This window comes from Quercus robur, chromosome 11 (genome assembly GCF_932294415.1).
Source record: "Quercus robur chromosome 11, dhQueRobu3.1, whole genome shotgun sequence".
Taxonomy (NCBI): domain Eukaryota; kingdom Viridiplantae; phylum Streptophyta; class Magnoliopsida; order Fagales; family Fagaceae; genus Quercus; species Quercus robur.
The window spans coordinates 4,119,857-4,125,943 of record NC_065544.1 but is presented as its reverse complement, the minus strand read 5'-3'; the positions used below and the strand labels follow the sequence as shown (position 1 = coordinate 4,125,943).

General features: G+C 34.2%; 1 long non-coding RNA gene across 1 annotated transcript; it reads right to left on the bottom strand.

Moving 5' to 3' along the window:
- Positions 1-490: 490 nt before the first annotated feature.
- LOC126707061 (uncharacterized) lies at positions 491-1,749 on the bottom strand. Its single transcript, XR_007648798.1, has 3 exons — positions 1,359-1,749; positions 1,101-1,253; positions 491-986 (listed from the first exon to the last, which is right to left on the bottom strand). It is a non-coding gene; the product is annotated as an uncharacterized LOC126707061 (long non-coding RNA).
- Positions 1,750-6,087: the final 4,338 nt, after the last annotated feature.

The window sequence follows — 6,087 nt, the reverse complement described above, 5'->3', positions numbered from 1 at the left end:
CCCAAAGCCTTCAATATTTGCTTGCCATAGATTATATGCGTGAATCCAAGGTGCGGTTAATCATCTTGATGTTTTTCAGAAATTGTCAAAACTAGGAATACTGAGAGTTGACCTTGATCAAAACAAATCATTTTGGATGATAGATTGTTAAAGCACTACTAACAAACTTTAAAATTTTACTGTGTTGAGTTGCCAAGAGAGTATCAGACCATATTTAAAATACACAGAAATATAGAGGTAGTAACTACAAAAATAAGCAAATACCTTGGACCCAAAATACTAACATATATATATACATAAGAATAACTTTATTGCAAAGAGACTACTTCATGAATAAAAAAAAAAAAAAAAAAATGAAGTAGCCTAAAGAATTACAATTGAAAAATATTTACATATAAATTGACTCTATGAAATTTTGAATAGAAGTACTCTCTGTGACACCCAAAGCAAAGGACCACTCATAAAGAGAACTAATGAAAGATGTTAGCAATTTATTTGATGTGCACTCCATATCTTCATAACACTAACATATACTTGAAATTGCCACTGTATATATGTGTACACATTACAAGTTAGACCTATCACACTTGATTGAAGAAAGGTGAACATGTAGCAAGAATGTCAATAGAAAAACAAGCTCTCACTACATAGCCTAAGGTATTTTTCAAAAATGCAGGTATGCTCATGTACAATGGTCACTTCAGGCCTTGAAGCATTTGTACATGTTGAACTCATCCTAATTAAAGAAGCACAGTGACCACGAAGGATCCTAATTTCCAACATAACAGAAACTCTCAATGCCTAGAACCACTAACCAAGGTTTTTGAATCTCAAGGCGAAATCTATATTCTCTCTTATTATCACTTCAACTTCTTCCAATGGACATTTAGCACCCATCTTCCAAGACATAAATCTCATGTAAAAGGAAAGAGTGGAATTGAATTGCTCATCGGATGTAACAAATCTGACCTCATCAGGATGTTGTTCTATTAAGAAAAAACAGAACAGGAAATTGGAAAAAGTTTATCAAGAAAACACAATCAAATAGAAGGAATGAATGAATCAAAGTGGGAAAAAAAAAAAGTTACGGAGAGATTTACCTGCTGTATGTGTGATCGGTAGTCATTGGAAAGAGAGAGCTTTAGTTTCACAACTCAAAGAAGCTCAACAAATCATGGCCACAGTCCATAATCGCCAGCTGAATAGCAAAAAACCCAAGAATTTTTTTTTCTTTTCCCAAACAGATACTTGACCTAGAAAGTATTAAAAAACCCATATTTTGCCGCCAAAAGTCAGACCCGTGGAAAGGAAAAGAGGTTTTGAGGAGAGGTGTGGATCTAAGACTAAGAAATACCAACCTGAGCATTTTTTGGCCATGAAAATCACTGCTTGGTCTCAGGTTGTGTGATTTCTCCTCTCTGTCTCCGAAATTTGGTTTGAAGGAGCAGGTTCCGAAACACTCTCTCGCACTCCTTTCCCTAGAGAAGTCAGGCGGTGCCGGTGGGCTAGTGTAAATTTTGGCCCCAATCAGCCCAAACTAATTCTTTAAATACTAAAAGTAGGAAAACGAATTGAATTATATTGAAGGAAACCGCGTTGTCTATCTTCAAGTTATTATTTCATCTTCTATGGAAAATGGTGATGCTGATGAAATTGAGTTTTATGTGGTAGTTTTTCTTTTTCTTATTCGGAAAAGGTGGAGTATCTCATACCTGTTTCTATATGAAAGACGTAGACATACAATCACTATTTTGTTGCCAATGATTCCGTGTACGCTCCAGTCAGAGCGAATGAAAATCCGTTTTGTCGTGAGATGTGGACCTTGGAATTTGCATGTGCTGATGAGGGTTGGAGTCGTGCACCTCGATTGAAAACTGGGAGATGCAACCCTCATACCATCGTTCTAGGTGATAAGCTATATGTTTTGGGAGGATTTGACTTCAAAAAGTACAATCGTTTTCACTGGATGAAGGTTCTTTACCCCATAAAAAAAAATGGGAACCCTTGACAAATCCCAACTTTAGCATTCGGTCGAATCTTGTGTTTACTGCTTCTTTAGAGGATAATCAAAAGATTCTTGTTGCTACAATTTCAAGTGATTGTGAGATTGCTCAAATCTATAGTTATGATGTTGCAACATGTCTTTGGATAAAATTTATGGCTGATTGTAAGACGGGTTTTCATTATAGGGTTGCAAGACCAGTAAGATCGATTGAAACTGACTGTTGGTAGTAGCACCCTATATTGGGCTTCTAATAGGGAGGAGGATAGATTTATTTGCTGTGTTAATGCATTCCATTTAGTTAATCAAAACTGTTATGAAGAAAGCTTGCACACTGATAATATTTTTGGGAGGCATGAAGTATTGGACTCTGTACGTCCAGATCTTCTCAATTTGCCTGGTGGGAATTTCTGCCTTATCTTGCAATCAAAAAGGATGAAGAGGAAGAAGAAGAATGGGAGATTTGCACGTGGTGTTTACAAACATGGGTTGAGAGTTTCCATTTTGTCAGTCCATAAATATTCCGTGGATGACTGGATACCCTTGCTTGAAAAGTGTAAGTTTCTGTCTAATGGGGTTTATTATTTTATTTTGAATACATGCATTAGGAGGAGTTTATCTCATTTGCAGCTAAGAAAAACATTACATTTTGTCACTTATTTGTATGCTTCATCAGTCCATCTTGTAGGGATGAAGGATCTTATACATCAAAGAAGAAGAAACTGAAGTCATCAAATGATCAGTGGCTTTGAAGGCATTCTTTATTTGCGCCTATATTAAATTGATGACATAGTCAAATATTAACATCATTTTTTTTTTTAAGATTAGTGGTAAATACTTCAGCTTGTGAATAATTTGGATATGCATTATTACTATAGTGTACATTTTTTTGTTATTTGTAGTTGCTTTCACCTAACAAATCTATTTTCTTGCATGTTTTCGAACATAGTAATCTATTTTTTGTATAATTTTCTCTAATAATGTTTTTTTTGCCAACAGGGATGAGACTAGATTTGTTTATGCTTTGCGAATGTGATACGAAGGCCAAGCTTATGATGTTTGTGATTTTGGGTTTTATTATTATTATTTTTATTCTTCTTATCGTTTAACTTAAAAGTATTAAATGGTGCGTTACTCTAAATTAGTTAGTTTTTTAATTATAGTCTCTATACTTCTATTATACGAGCAGAATGTGTATTTTTCAGTGGCTAATGAGAAAATCCATCACTTTTCTCGCATCCAAACTCCATTGTTGAGATCATCTGCTTCATGCTATTCCAATTTTAACACAATGTTCCATATCTGCTTGGCATAGTCTTGGATTGATCTGTCACTGCTATGCTTATATGACCCAGCTGTATTCAAGATCGACATTCTTGTCCATCTCTAAGCCAACGTCAGTCACATATACTAGGCATAACCGCATAAATAACATAAAACCAAATTAGAATGATTTATTAAAAAGTGCCTACAGAAGTATAGACAAATGAAGCATCGCGAGTATAGAAAAAATTATACAAATTTTTGTTGCATTTCTAATATTATAAGAAACAACGTGCTCATGCAACTTTGTATCGATGATTCTTTGTATATTTCTAAGTCTAAAATAAATTTACTAAACTTTAAGGATATATATTATAATGATTATCATATTAAAACCAATAATGAAGGCAGTATTTCTTTACATTACTTCAATGGTTTTGGACCAGAAGCTCATATTATAAAAATTGCATATTTTCTCTTTTACTACAATGAGAACCATTGAAACAAATGTTGAAATGCATCAGAAGTGTTTGGACCCATAGGTTTTTATATAGCCGGGAAAATATGCTCATGCAACCTATCCAATTTTCTCAAATTTTTATTTCTCTTTTACATTTTCCATTTTTTATTTCTGTTTTCCATTTTTTTTTTTTAACAATGAAGAGAAGTTGTGAAATTTCTGGCTACTAACCCACCAGACTAGAAATCAGTATTATAATATTGTGCGGTTAGAACAATGTGACAGTTTCAGTACCAAAACAACGAAACAAAGTAGATTTTAATCTAAACTTTTCAAGCATAACGTAAAACATTGACAAAGAAACAGTAGAGGTCGATCCATTGCAATACAATTAAAGGATCTCCATAAGCCATAGTTATCATAACCATACCGAACATCAACTTGAGCAGGGGTCAGTTTTATGTAGAACCAGTTTAACAATTGCATCACCAATTGAGCCACTGACTTTCTTAATATAACAAATATCTATTACATAAAGCATAATTATTAATATAGGTAAAAATTAATAAGTATAAAAAGATAAAATATCTTACTAAAGAGGCTCTTATGACAGTTATGACTTAGAGATACAACCTCTTCTCATTCAAACTATAGGTTCCAAGTTCAAATCACCATGATAATTGCTGCACTATTTCCCCACTTCAAGCAGAGCAACAAAAAGAGGAGACCTTTGCTCTATATAATACTTTATTCTCTTCCCAGCCAAGTTATTATTTTTGAGGTGGTCAATCCAATCCATTTAATCACATATTCTTGAGTGGTCAAGAAAATTTCTTGTTTTGGTTCCCCATGGCGAAAAATCCTGGTTCCATCCATGGTTTTTATTTTTTTTAAATTAATTAATTAATTTTTATTCGATACACCGGAAATGTATGATAGCTGTAGTCATACAAAATGTGAAAAAAAAAAAAACCAACTTCAAATCAAAAAGTGAGCCCTCTATCCCTATAAACTTATGATTATTATGCTCTCTCCAAAGACCACCCATATACGAGATAGAGGAATAGCACTCCAAACATCTGCCATTTGAAGCCGACCAAATCCAACAAGGCCAAAACACTCTGGGGCAAACCACAAACCATAGACCACAAAGTCATAGGCGATGGGACAATGTAATAATAGATGGTCGACAGTCTCACCGCTCCTCTTACATATATAACATCAATCCAATACCCACACCCTCTGCCTAAGCAAATTATCCATAGTTAAAATCCTCCCATGAGCCATAGTCCAGCACACTCATCCATCCAAACTCGCAAAAAATCCCGTTGCAATTTTTCCAAGCATTGAGCAACACTAACAGGTTGAGGGAATAGAGATAGATAGTAAGTAGGTAAGGAAGCTAGAGAGTGTACTCTTAATCAAAGTGAGACGCCCTCCTTTGAAATATAAATTTTCTTCAAATTACGAAGAACCAGCCTTAACCGGTTAGCCAACACTTTTGACAAAAGGTTGCATTAAAGCTCCTTTCAAATGTGCCATGACTGGAAATAATGAAGCACTCACATAACGTCTTCTTTTACAATATCCCAATATGCCTGGAAAAATGCCAATCATGATGATTGATGATCCATGGAAAATTTGCAATGCAAACAAAAACCACTTCTATGCACAAAGTAAAACCAAATACTTGGTATTATTTACTGCATAATATGTTTCTTTGAACTGTTACTCCCAGTATTATTCCTTCACATTATGAAAATACTAAAGAACCAAAAGAGAATGAAAGGCCAGTCTTCACCATTGTGCAAAGACCTTCTCTATCACTCACTTCTACCACAATTTGACAGCTTCTATGTATCAAGATACAAGTCTAAGTGCAAAACCTTCACTGGTTTAAGTTCCAACAATGTTGCAGATATAGAAAATGACAGGTGGTTTAGTTTTAACTACTGTATATTAAACGATAGGTTGTTTAGTTTTAATTAGTTAGGTAATCTGTTAGTTTTTCTGCTATGGTCCTGCTTCTTGTATAAGAGAAGAATGCTGTAATAGTCAGAAGCTAATGCAAAAATCCTTCACTTTTCTTATATCCAAACTCCATTGTTGAGGTCCTCTGCTTCATGTCCTTCCAATTTTAACAATGTTCCTTATGTGCTTGGCATATTCTTGGATTGATCTGTCACCACTAAATTTGTATGAACCCACTGTATTCAAGATAAACATTCTTGTCCATCTCTAAGCAAAAGTTCGGTCACATATAGTAGGCACAAATTATTATAAAACTAATTAGAATGATTAATTAAAAAGCCCCTACAGAAGTAAGGGCATATAAAGCATCAAGTATAGAAATCTTATACAA